The sequence below is a fragment of the Tamandua tetradactyla genome, chromosome 23, assembly GCF_023851605.1.
Source record: "Tamandua tetradactyla isolate mTamTet1 chromosome 23, mTamTet1.pri, whole genome shotgun sequence".
Classification (NCBI taxonomy): Eukaryota; Metazoa; Chordata; class Mammalia; order Pilosa; family Myrmecophagidae; genus Tamandua; species Tamandua tetradactyla.
Window position 1 is genome coordinate 32,192,945 of NC_135349.1, and position 13,880 is coordinate 32,206,824.

General features: G+C 39.9%; 1 pseudogene; it reads left to right on the forward strand.

The window, feature by feature from the left end:
• Positions 1 to 7,532: 7,532 nt before the first annotated feature.
• Positions 7,533 to 8,162, forward strand: LOC143666608 (MOB kinase activator 1A pseudogene; annotated as a pseudogene).
• The last annotated feature ends 5,718 nt before the right edge of the window (positions 8,163 to 13,880 follow it).

Here is a 13,880-nt window from a genome sequence, read left to right on the forward strand (position 1 = left end):
TAAAAAACCTGAAATATAGTGTATTTAAGATGAGTGTACAAATGAATACCCTCGTTTGTAGGAAATGTACCTGGAAGTATTATGTGTTCAAGAAGTATGATGTATGCAACAGAGCCTTACGTGTTCAGAAATAGGTAGATAATTAGATAGATAGAGATACCATTATAGACAGAACGATATAACAAAGGTAGCAAAATGTTAAAACTGGTGGATATATGGGCATTTGGGGGGTTGTAGGTGTACTGGATTTCTCTGTATTGGGTTTGTATTCTTTTTTTGCAATGGTTATGTATATTTGAAATCAGTTCAAAATAAAAAGTTAAAAAAAGAAAAAAGGCGTATGTATTTCTTGGTAAACATACATATATATGGTCTTTTATTTCTATTCAGTATTGAAATGGCTAGAATTTATTTACTCACTGAATAAATCATTCAACGGATATTTATTAAATACAACTATGTGCCAGGCCTGGGCACTACTCTAGGCACTCAGGATTAAATAGAAACCATGACAGATCTGTTTGTAACACATAACAATCTGTTACATTGCTATCCTCATTTTCGCATCTTCAGTCTCACCTTCTGCTGTCCTTTTCTCTTGCTCCCAGCCTAGCTACACTCAAGTGTTTCTGAAATGACCAAATACATATATGTATAAATAAAGCTTTCCTGATTTTTGCCTTCCTTTAACTGCCTCTCTGTCTCTCTTTCCTGCCATGGACCAAATCCTTGGAGGAATAATCTACATTTGTGACGTGTAGTGGATGCGGTGATGTGACACTCAACCCCCTTACAGGGCCAAGGTATTCACTTCCCCAGCTGCTGTGAGAGTGTTGCTGATGGCTCTCAGCTGAGTCCCTCCCTAGATACTGTTGTCCATCAAAGAAAGGTGCCTCCTGGAGGCAGCCTGTACACCATGGTTGGTCGGGGGTAGGGGGTGTCAATGACCTGCCTTCATCCAGAGCATCTCTGAAGGATCAATCCAAGGCTAGTTTCCTTTCTGCATCTCAAATGATAAACGTTTTCTACGTGCGCATCCATTTCCATGGCGCCATCCATAACTTCTGGCTTATAATCCCCAAACTATCTCTACTTATTACTTCTTCCTTAAAAATCATTCATCCTTTCTTCTAGTCAGCCTTCCATTCATCCATCCCTCATCCATCCATCCATCCATCCATCCTCCTTCTGTCCAGTCAGCCAGCCATTCAGCCAGCCATAATTCCAACAAATATTTCTGAAGACCCACAATGTACCAGGCCTTGGGCCAGGTGCTGAGGATATAGTGGTGAACACATTCCGTGTCCACGCCCCTTACATCCAGCTGCCAAATGGACAATTTCACTGGGCTGTTTGTCAGGCCCCTTGATGCCACGCCCAAACCAAACTCACTGCTATAAGAAAACCTGCTTTTCTTCTCTTGGATGCCCTACTTTCTTCACTCCCCAAAAGGCTCAGAGGCAATTTCATTGGTCCTCTCTTTTGCATTCATTTCCTTCCCATATTTACACTACTTTTATTATTGCTTGTTTCAACTATGATACAAGTTTCCAATCTATCCTCAAGGTCCATTCTCTTCCAACTCCTTTTTCATGCCTTCTAAGATACTTAATTTCCATCATTCAGTCATGTCATCCACGCTTAACCAATTCTCTACTCTTTTTGACTGTGCTCTGTGCCCCAGAGGCTGATTTCTAAGGATCATATCACCTGGTCTCTCTTACTTTCTGGCTTGCCATTAGGTTTGGCTAATCGGAGATCAGAGGTTGGGAGAAAAGTGGTTGGGGTGTTTATCTCTCGCCCTGCCCCTCACCACTCCTGCTCCCTTGCTGCTTCCCTCTCCTCCTGGCAGTGACTTTGTTTCCCCACAATCAATGCTGTCACACACCTCCATATCTTTATTCCTTTTAGGCTGGGAGTAGCTGCTACTCCAAACTTCGGTGCTCCAGGTACTTTACCAACCTTTCTTGGTGCTCCTGTCCTTTCTAAATCTCGCTGAATGGTCCCTTTATGAAATTATCTTTAGTTTATTTCTTTTTGGCATATTTTCTTCCCTGCCAGAACCCTGTCAACAGCTTTCCCTTTACAAAATAAATTCCATATTATGCACTCTGTTGGGATTATTTTCCCAAGTACTTACTTCCCCTCCCTGTTTCATGGATTTGGGGTATGAAATTCTGTTTTTTCTGGCATGTTTAATGGATTGTCCAAGAGAAAGGCTTCTTTGAGTCTAGCTGTCTGCTCTTTCAAACAATAGTTTTTAAAATATGTTTCCCTCAGACAATGGTGAGGTGTATTGCCAAGTATATTACTTAACACTCGTTCATATGCAAGTTACTGAAACCCAACTTAAACCAGATTAAGTAGAAATATTGGCTCATACAACTGTAAAGCCCAAAGTTTCAGGTCTGGTAGGGTCAAATGGCTCAGATAACGTCATCAGAACCTGGTTCCTCATGTACTTTCTTGCCTTATCTTTGCTGTCAAGCAGACTTTTTCTTCATCATGACCTTGAGTAGCTAGGCTAATGTCTGCCCAGGTTCAAGTCCAGTAAATAAAGGAGAATCCTCAATAGATTTGACAATTGTCCAACCAGTTCTTGGCCTGACTGGTATCGTTCTCCCTTGGGCCACATGATGATCTTTGAACCAATCACTGGGGCCAAAAAATAGAATGCTCTTTGATCCTGCACACGTGAGTTGTTCCTGCAAAGAAATCAGGTTAGGGTTTCTTAATGAAGAGCGAGGATATGCTCAGCAGACAAAACCAGCAGATATACACTGCCTTTCCTTGCTAGCTCATATCGAGGATTAAATGAAAAGTGCTCAGCTGAGATGTGGTTTGTGATAGCTTCTTCCACAAAAGTGTGGTCTCATCCTTCCCCTCCCTGAATTCGGGTCCCCTGCAGCCCCTTGTGCAGAAAGCTGAATGCAAGCTATGGCCTAGGCTTAGAGAAATTTCACAAAACAGTCATTCATATCTCCTCACTGTGGCCCCCTTTACATTGTATTATCCCCTAAGAATTCATACCCCACCAGTGAATCTTTCTAGACTCTTCTAAGACTAAGACTAAGCAATACACACACACACACATACACACGCACACACACATATAGGAATGCATGTGTGATGCATAGATTTCATTTTACCCAAAATAAAAATGGGATCACATTAATATGTCTTCTACAACTTTACCACTTGCACTTAATTATGTCAAAGATACCTTTCCATAGTAGTATATATAGAACTACCTCATTGTCCTAATGACTGCATATTCCAGTTTCTGTATGTACCGTGGTTTATTTAACCAGTCCCTTCTGGCAGCAAATATTACTGGTTGATCCCCAATATCCTATCTCCCCTTCTTCTCTAATAGCTGAACCCTCACATTTTAGATGGGAACATGACGTTTGGAAAAAAGACTGCAATTCCAGGTTCCCCAGCTAAGGGTGATTAAATATTGCCCGATGGGATGTAAGCATAATTTATGCATCAACCTCAGGAGTCATATCCTTAAAAGGAAGAGACATCAATACCTTTTCCATCCCACTTCCTCTCTTCTCACTGGATGAAAGTAGCACTGGGAGTGAGACATCTTGGCCCATGCAGATGAAAGCAATGCTGCAAGGAGAAAGAGCATCGAAGATGAGAGGAGCCTCAGATCCCTAAGTAAAGCTGGGAAGCCAGCCCTGGACTACTTGCAGCCAGACGAATTGATAGCAAAGCAATCAGAGGAATATTATTCTCTGTCATTGAAACCACTGCTCTTGGACTATTCCAACTACTGAAACTAAACCCAGATTCTTTCCTATTCAACATGTGTTCCTCCAACCAGCAGCACCTGCATCAACTAAGCCACACTCCTGACCTAGTGAATCAAAACTCTGCATTTTGACAAGAGCTGCCAGCTAATTCCATGCTCATTAATGAGATGAACTGCTTTAATACACTTGGTAAAGGGCATTTTACTTCTTCACAATTTTCTGCTATTTTAAGCAAGGTTGCAGTGAGCATCTTGGTCAATGTAATGGCCTCTCAACTAGAATATCTGTAGGTTAGATCCTAAATGTGGGATTGCTGGTGCATAGAAGATGGAATTTGTGATTTTGATGATTACCTCTGTTGAGGAAATCAAAAGTTTTGTCAGTGCTTTGTTTGGCTTGTTTTGATACTGGTTTTTAAAGATTTAAGTAAGACCATGTGGAAAAGCCTAATCATTTCCCCACAACATAACTTTGCTTCTCAAAGGCTCTTTCAGAAAAAGGAAATCACAGTGCGCCCTCTGGTGGCTCTTGCCTCTACTTACAGGCAAGGAGGTCCAGGACTGAAGGTCTTTGCAACCCCAAATTCTCCAAATCAGAGAGAAACCACAGCAAACAAGGGTTACACATTCAGCAGGGTTGGCAAGGCCAACCAGAGGCTGGCTGCAGGCTCCCTACCAGAGCCGCTGCAAAGGCCATGCGAGTAAAGATTTGCTTGCAGGAGTACTTTAAATACTTTAATGCAAGGCAGACCAAATGGAATTCTTTTATTTTTTATCTTTTAAAAAATAGCTATATTGAAATATAATTGGTGCACAGTAAACCACATATATTTAAAATGGATGATCGACGAGTTTTGGCATATCTATGCATGTGTGAAACCAGCACCACAACCCCTTTTGTAACCTCCCCATTTCCTACTCCCAGAAAAACACTGATGTGATTTCTGTCACTATAGATTAGTTTGCACATTCTAGAATTTTATATAGTAACACCATGTAGTACCTACACTGCTCTATTATTTTTCACTGAAGATAGTTATTTTGAGATTCATCTATGCCATTGTGTATATCAATAATTAATTCCATTTTATTTCTGAGTAGTAGTCAATTAATGGATATTCCACAATTTGTTTATCCATATATCTGTTGACGGACATTTGCGTTGTTTTCAGTTTTGGGTGATGGTGAATTAAGTGCTATGAGAAAGACTTTGTATGAATATATCCTTTCCTTCTACTTGGGTAAATACCTAGCGGGGAAATGGCTGGATCCCATGGCAGGTCAATGTTTAACTATTTAAGAAACTACCAAATTGTTTTCCAAAGTGGTTGTATCACTTTACCTTCCCATAAGCAGGGTATGAGAGGCCCTGTTGCTCCCAGAAGCTTTTGACCTTCTTTCTAAGGCCCCCCGGTTTGAAGTCAGACAGACAGGGGTTCAGATCCCTTGACTCCACTGCTCATCAACTTTCTGACTTTGGGCTAGACTTAAAATTTTTGACAGCCTCAGTTTACTTGTCTTATTTGGTGCTTAAACACCTGCCCTGCTTTCCCCTGACTGTGAACTTCCTCAAGACAGGGCTTCTGCCCACCTTCCACAGCTCAGTGATAATGGTTGCTCTAAACTGGGTGTCAACTCCACGACCCTTCATGCATTGCCACCCGGTGAAGGAAGGTTTACCCATATCCCAAGTCCTTGTGACCTAGTCGCATCCCCCAGAAACATATGTTGAAGTTCTAACCCCTGATACCTGTGAATGTGACCTTATTTGGAAATAAGGTCTTTGCAGATGTAATCGAGATAAGATGGAGTGATGCTGAATGAGTGTGGACTCTAAATCTAGACACACCTTCTTATAAGGAAGAGGAGATTTGGACACAGAGACAGAGAGACACAGAGGGAAAAAAGCCATGTGAAGACTCCCAATATCTGGCAGAGATTGGAGCGATGCAGCATTACATGCCAAGGAATGCGAGAAACTAGGAAGACGTCATCTCAGACGTTTAACTTTTTTTTTTTTTTAACTTTTTTTTATTAATTAAAAAAAAATTAACAAACAAAACATTTAGATATCATTCCATTCTACATATACAATCAGTAGTTCTTAATATCATCACATAGTTGCATGCTCATCATTTCTTAGTACATTTGCATCAATTTAGAAAAAGAAATAAAAGGACAACAGAAAAAGAAATAAAATGATAATAGAGAAAAAAAAAAAACTATACGTACCATACCCCTTACCCCTCATTTTCATTTACCACTATTTCAACTGAATTTATTTGAACATTTGTTCCCCCTATTATTTATTTTTATTCCATATGTTCTACTCTTCTGTTGATATAGTAGCTAAAAGGAGCATCAGACACAAGGTTTTCACAGTCACACAGTCACATTGTGAGAGCTATATCATTATTCAATCATCTTCAAGAAACATGGCTACTGGAACACAGCTCTACATTTTCAGGCAATTCCTTCCAGCCTCTCCACTACATCTTGAACAACAAGGTGATATCTACTTAATGCATAAGAATAACCTCCAGGATAACCTCTCGACTCTGTTTGGACTCTCTTAGCCATTGATCAGACGTCTAACTTTTAGAACTGTGAGAGAATAGATTTCTTTCGGTTTGAGCCATCCAGTTTGTGGTAACTTGGTATGGTAGTGCCTGGGAAACTAATACAGAGCCACATCTGCAAAACTCAGGATTTCTTCTTACTTTTATACAGACTACTCCTCTGTTATTGTGGTTATGGTGATCAGATGCTATCGTTCTTGTTTTTACTGTGTTTCACATAACACCCCAGTGGTGCCTGGGGGAAGTTCCATTTGCCAAAACTCACCGAACTGCCCACTTTACAAATAGGTATTTTACTATACAAAAATGAGATCACAATTTTTAAGAAGGCAAAAAGCCAAAGATCAGCCTGGCCCTTATAAGAACAGGTTGTGGGAAAAATGAAATGAAACAAACAGAAAAGAATGGGCAGGTGTGGAAATGGCCGGGTTCTGGAAGGAAATGACTAAGGGATGGGGATGGGGGGATGGTGAGATGGCTGGATGGAGAATTGTTTTGGAGAAAGAGCAGATAGAAAGGATACTGGGGGAGAGGGCAGAACTAGTGGGCAGCCTGATGCAGATTTCAACCGAGGTTGGTCTGACACCAAAGGCCGCGACTTAACCTAAGAACAGGACAAACCTGAATCAATCGGGAGTGTGATTGCCATGGGACAAGTGGGAAGGGAGTTGCTTGAGCTTTTCTTCTGCCATATTCCCCAAACCTCAGGCATTCTGCCATTTCAGCCCATTGCCTGAATTATTTACCTTAGAATTTTTAAAAATTTGGCTCATTTAAAAAGAATATAAGAAACGAGTATGACTGCTGAATCATTATATTGATATTTTCTCCTGTGTCTTAGAGCCACTGGAAGGAAACACCTAAAACTGTGGAACTGTAACCCATAAACTCAGCAAATCTGTTCTATATCTACTTGTTACAATGTAGTTCAAAATTTATTGCCTTTTTGTATTTCACAATAAAAAATGTAAAAAGATAAAGAATCTAAGAATATCTATTTAAAAAGGAAATCTTAATATCAAAAGCGGATGCAGCCTGGCGGCTTGCACCAGCTCGCACGGGCTGGACCCCGCTGGGTCTGGCTCGGAGCCGTGACCTTCCAGGCTGTTCCTTCTAGGTTCTAGGGTGGGCCCTGAATCCCGGCTGCGGCCTGGGCCTGTGGGCCTCTGGCCACTGCCTGAGGACCAAAGATGAGCCTCCTCTTCAGCAGCCACTCTTCTGAAAACATCCAAACCAAAGAAGAAGATCCCTGAAGGGTCTCATCAGTATGAATTCTTAAAACACGCAGAAGCAACTCTAGGAAGTGGGAATCTGAGACAAGCCAGAGGGAGGGATCCCAATGAACGGGTCGCCGTCAACACTGTGGATTTCTTCAACCAGACCAACGTGTTGCATGGACTGTTACAGAATTCTGCACTGATGCAAGCTCTTCAGTCATGTGTGCAGGTCCACGAATGAGTATCATTGGGCAGATGGTACTTATATTAAAAAGCCAATCAAATGTTCTGCTCCAAAATACATTGACTATTTGATGACTTGGGTTCAGGATCAGCTTGATGATGAAACTCTTTTTCCTTCTAAGATTTGTGTCCCATTTCCTAAAAACTTTATGTCTGTGGCAAAGACAATGCTAAAGCTTCTGTTCAGGTTTCATGCCCATATTTATCCTTAGCACTGATTCTGTGATGCAGCTGCACGAGGAGGCTCACCTCAATACCTCCTATAAGCATTTATTTTCTTTGTTCAGGAGTTTGATCGATAGGCGTGAGTTGGCGCCTCTTCAGGAATTAATTGAGAAGCTTGGATCAAAAGACAGATGAATGTTTCTTCTGGAACATCATTCCCTCTAGCTCTGTCTACTGCTAGAGCTATCTTTCTGCTAACTATTGTAGACTAGTAATGCAAACTTTAAGAAAACAGGCACCCATTGTCCATGTTTACAGATAAAATTGCCCCAGAGGTAGTTGGCCTCATAGCTTCAGAGTGAGAGCTTCAGGGCACAGCCCACCCTGTGACCATGCCTGTGACTGTCCCAGAGGCTCTCTTGGTTGTAATGTCTAATGACTCACCTAGAGTTTATTAGTGTACCTATTATTCTTTTGCTGAAGAAAATGATTGAGTCTGTTCAATGACAGTTCAATGGATATTAACAATTTTCACCTGTAATTTCTTAACAAGTTTCCAAAACAAATTTCTAACAACACAGTTAGTTCACTTTTATTCCACTTGTTTTACAAATAGAAAAGGCATTTTTAAGTCCCCTTAATATTTAGAACACTTTGTGTCACTTTGGATAACTTTTAGTTTCAACTTTGTATGCTAGGTTTTATAGATAAGAATATGTATTTTTTTTTATAAAACCCATTATTACAGTTTCAATCCTCATATAGCATATGGGAGCAAAGTCATGTATCTAAAATGATTTTATTTTTTAATCTTTATTTGGGATTTACTGACATATAAACCCATCTAAATTGTTAGGCACCTATGTGTGTGTCAGGGACAATTGTTTTAAAGGCTTCTAAGGTTGATCCTGCAGATTTTAATTTTCAAATGCTTCCGTCAAATTAATTAACATGTGTAGTGTTGGATTAAGAAAAAGAAAACTTAAAAAAATTACAACAAACTTAGGTCTCAAAGACACTATTTTGATTCAGAGGCCTTGACATTTTGGTAGAGGAATGGAAGAAAGTACTCAGAGTACTTGATTGATTTTGCTTTGAGTTTCCTTAAAAAAACTTTTGTATGCTTTTCTTGTGACTTGAGACTTAGTTAAGAGTAATGTAGTAAGAGAAATGCACAAACTTTATCCCAATAAGGATAACTTAAGAAAGACCGCAATAGAATCCATGAAGGTGTACACAATTTATAACACAGCTAAATGCTGGGTGTGCCCTTCCTATTCCTTAATACATGTGGGTTTAAAGGAGACAAAAATGGGAGAAATAAAAAAATTTTTTTTGCTCTGTTAATATTAAATGGATTTAGTCCCTTTGGGTTTTTAGCCTATTTTAATTGTTTTTGTATCAAAACTTGAATTTCTTTTTTTTTTTTAATTAATTAAAAAAAGAATTAACAAAACAATTAGAAATCATTCCATTCTACATGTACAATCAGTAAAAACTTGAACTTCTTTTATATCTTTTGGGATAGAAAAGATTTCCCTTTAATGAATAAAATATCTATTTATCACTTGGTTTTTAGGGTTTAGTAAACTCTAGCTGGCTATTAAAAATCTACTGAGGCAAAAAAAAAATGTATGGAGGCACAATAACTATACTGGAAGAGTTGCCAAAAAACTTCAATTTCATCAGCTTTCTGTTTTTGCAGAGTACTCACTATCATCTTGCTGGTTTTAAAAAAAGATTTATTATTCCACAGGACTATAAAGAAAAGAATTGCTTAGACATTCCATTTTTAATAACTCAGTTTCAATAAATTCTTAATTATTTACAGAATTTTAAAGGAAATAAAACCTTTAATCTAATTTAGGCTGAAACCGTACATCATTTGAGGAATTAGAGTGGGGTGATTGCTTGTGATAAAAGAGAAAAGCCCTACTAAAAAGATTCCATATACAATGACTGAAGTTTGTACAAAGGTCCCTTTAAACCTCTTTATGTTTATGCTGATCACTTTTTTTTAAGGCTGCAAGGAATGAGCTTATGTTTCTCAACTAGGGTTGTACTTTCATCCCCATTTTTAATATTTTAAGCCTTCTCAAACAAAAGGAGGGTCTCACTTTCCCCAATGGATTTTTGGTGATAGAAATCCTCCTCTCATGACTAACCCCATAATGAAACAGAAATGGCCACATCCTAGAATAGTAATAAAGGCAACTTGCTATAAATTAAACGGTGGTAATTTGAGAAAAGAAAAAAAAAAAAAGTGGATGCAGCCAGAGTTGGGAACTGCTTAAGGCGCCGGCCCCTGCCTCCTTCTCGGACTCTCCTTTGCTTATTCGTCCCAGAAGCACTGGTCTCCTCACTCCAAAGGCCTCAGGGCTCTGGCCTGCATTGCTCTTTCCCAAGTCTGGCTGTTGCTTAAATGCCACCTCCTCAGAAAGAAGTGTGGCTTTTATTTCAATTGCTCTGGGCTGCCTTTGGTGACCTGTCAGCAGGGATGACCTGGGACTGCCCCATTCAGCGTGCTGCAGTCTCATGCTTCAAGGAACACTGCCCGGGAAGTCCCCAACACCACCTCCCCATTTACTGTCTATGTTGCACTTCTCTGCAGATTCGGGGGAAGCAGCGATGAGGGGTATTTCGCCCTGAACCCCTGAACGTTGAGCCAAAGCCCTAAAGTGGGACAGAGCAGGTTGTCTGGGAACCACCCCTGGGGGCAGGGGTAATGTGACATGGCTTTTTAAGTAAATGAGATGATTAATTTTAAGTTACAAATGCATGAAGCTTTCCCTCTGCAGTCCACGTGATCATTCCAGGCAGGAAGTCTTGCTTTGTGGCAGTAGCATGCCTTGAACTCCTCTTCGACACTTTCTAACTTTGGCAGGTAAGTCTCTAATTGAAAATACTTTTATTTCATAGCTGTCTTCTATTTAAATGACAAAGTGGTCCTGGTTTTCCCTATATAATGACATCGTCTCCTCTGTAAAGCTGATAAAAAACTAAGTCAATTAAAACGTTTTAATTGGCCCTGATATGGCAGTATTTTAAAGGTAGTCCATGAACTGGATTCAGGCCTGCAAAACTGTTTAGGTTCCCAGAGTATCTTTTAAAGATTTCCCTCCTAGAAGTTGGCTTCCCTTACTACCTAAAACTGACTCCAGCAGTTTGGGGTACTTCCCTATCGAGTGGGCCAAGGTAGTCAGCCCAGGACAGGGTCTCTATGGGATTAGGCAGGGCCTACTGACTCAAGGGTGGGGTTGCTAAGTGGGGAAGTCACCCTCTGGACTTCTTGCTCAGTCAGTGACTCCCTGCCACCCAGGTTCCCTTGTCAGCGGCTGTGGATGAAGCTTCCCAGCCCTACCTTTTAAAGTTGGGCACATGTGCCCCAACCTTGCCTTGCTGTGGGATGGCTCATCTTTCTAAAGAAAAACAACTTGACCAGCTCTTAAAACATTATTTTTAAATGAAAACAAATGCAGTAAGTATGTCACATTCATATGCATTTATTACTTAGAATACAAAGCTTAAAACTACCCCCAGATACCAAGAGGATACACACCCTCTGTCCTCTAAATTGAGGGTATTTTGGTGGACAATTTAAGAACATTGCACTTGTTTCATTTGGTTCTAGGACCAGGCTGAGGATGCTCTGAAGTGAGCTGAGTACAACACACTTGGCACAGAAAGAGAATCCTAAATATATTCACAATTACTGTTCTTTCCCCTATCCCCATGCCCTTACAGCTGCCTACTCAGAAGCTTCTCTAGGTCAAAAGGCCTCATTTGTCTCTGTAAGGGGCCCTCAAGGCTCAGTTGATTCTGGCTTTGGTTCAGATGCCACGACTTACACCTGAAATCAAAGAATAGATAGGAAAATGTCTCCTGAATGTTGGAGAAGACAGAAAACCAGTACTGTCCCAGTGCATGGAAATGATCTCTTAAATATTAGGCCAGCTTGTATAGTGTAACCTTAATGTGTCAGTCTTAATCCAAATATCCTTCTTTTACCTCAAGCCTTATCTTCACACTACTCAAACTGAGCTTGACCCTATCAGTCAAGAACTTCTCTTCAACCTTAACATCATTCTCTGGCTCACCTGCCCTCACAAATTACTAATGAGTTCTCCATTGTCAACAGGTATTCCTTCCAATATTTACTCAGCATCTACCATGTGTCTGACAAATTAGATTATCAAGATAAACAAGAGCTCATCGATCTTTTGGTGGTCTAGCACAGTACTGAGATAATGATCAGAGATGGTATCACATTTTGTAGCAAGCAGCAATGGCAGGAGAGGCCTACTCGATGGGGAAGAGTATATAAGAGAAGCTGCCTTCAATGAGGCCATCTCATAACGGGCAAGTAGCGTTGGGCAGAACACTGGCGGAGAAGAGCAACTCAAGATGTCCAGAGCTCAGATTATGGCTAGGGAGCTGGGGCTGAGGGGCACATTTGGAAATGCAGAACTAGCCACGTTAAAGTTTAGACCAATTCTTGTAGACCGAGAATTAGTAAGCTTAGTAAAGTTTAGACCCAAGATTAGTGAGCCAGGGAAATGGCATGGTCAGATGCGAGTGTATGGGAGATGATGGCCTGAGCTAAAGCACTCACAGTTGGGACAGATTAGGAAATACAGGAATTTACACAGTCACTTAGGGAATACAACTATATTACTTAAGAATTAGACAAAAATCAAAACCACTTCTCAATTTTTTAAATCAAACACTTTATTTCCACATAACAAGCGCAAAAAACTCTCAAACACTTTAACAATACAATTAACGCAGTTATGAAGTCAATTACATACTACTCAAAGCCCCAAAAGGTCAATCAGCTTAATGTTCCAAACATTTCCAGACGGTTTTTCAAAACTACCTTTGGTTTTTGGAAAAAATCAGTATGGAAGTCAATATACATTGAACGCATTGAACAATATTTGCTTGTATTTAAGGTGTCCAACAACATTAGCTTCCACCTGGCAAGTTGGAGCATGATGATTTGAAGTCATACACTGAAATACGTAACACAGGTTTTGCCCAGAGCTCCTGCAGTGAGAAGCCAGAGCCATAAAAGGGGAAGAAAAGGCCAGTCCAGGTTGTGGCATTTCTCATTTTGTAACAGAGGTATGAGTTTAACACTAGTACACTGTCAAGTCATTAAGCTTCATGTTCCGAATGGTCTCTTGCTGAGGCTTGAGATGGGCACAAATGGTGGGGAAGATGAAGTCACAGAAGAGTTTTGAGCAAAAAAGATCCCAAAGATGCTCAAAGAGGGTAGGAAGGAGCAAACTACAGTTTCCCACTGTTCTCACATTGTTTCAGGGTGAAGTTGTGGATAAGTTCAGATAAAATGTTCAAATATTTGCTTAGATTTTTAATTGGTTGCTCTATGAGAACCCTCATATATAGCAACTTTGAAACTTTCTTTGTAAAAAAGAGCCTACAAATAAATTCACAAAAAAGAGACAATTAATGTTGAGCAGCCAAAAAGTCATGGTTTATTATATCTGAAGAAATTTCATAATTCAAACACAACCAAACTGTACATTTTACAATCACATTCTATTTGTAAACAGTTAAAAGCCACTGACTTCTTTTGCATCTTAGGACACAAAACAGTTAGAATCAAGGCAATGAAATGATGGCAAGTTCTGTACTGTTAAAATTTTACCCTTGTTTAGTCTCTCTTCTTTGACTAAGCAAGCTATTATAATACCATTCGTGGGCAAAAAAGGGGGGGAAGAAGAAAGAAATTTTAAAAATGGTTTAACTCGTTAGTTTTGCAACAACATTTAAAATTTTTTTCTTTATACAACGAACAACTCTGTAAGCCCAATACCTTGGTTACAGTATGCATAGTTACTGATTTCGGCTTTAAGGTACAACAGTTAAACATTAACACAGTCACAAGAG